Here is a 354-nt window from a genome sequence, read left to right as displayed (position 1 = left end):
CGGCGTAGAAACCTTGGGGGCCGACTCTGGCGGCGTAGAAACCTTGGAGGCCGACTCTGGCGGCGTAGAAACCTTGGAGGCCGACTCTGGCGGCGTAGAAACCTTGGAGGCCGCGTCAGGCGGCGTAGAAACCTTGGAGGCCGCGTCAGGCGGCGTAGGCAACGAGGAGGCCGCGTCAGGTGGCGTAGAAACCTTGGAGGCCGCGTCTGGCGGCGTAGGCGACGAGGAGGCCGCGTCAGGCGGCGACGACGGCGAGGAGGCCGCGTCAGGCGGCGACGACGGCGAGGAGGCCGCGTCAGGCGGCGACGACGGCGAGGAGGCCGCGTCAGGCGGCGACGACGGCGAGGAGGCCGC

This window comes from Nematolebias whitei, chromosome 9 (assembly GCF_014905685.2).
Source record: "Nematolebias whitei isolate Nwh7 chromosome 9, NemWhi1, whole genome shotgun sequence".
Taxonomy (NCBI): domain Eukaryota; kingdom Metazoa; phylum Chordata; class Actinopteri; order Cyprinodontiformes; family Rivulidae; genus Nematolebias; species Nematolebias whitei.
This window is presented reverse-complemented; position numbering follows the sequence as displayed.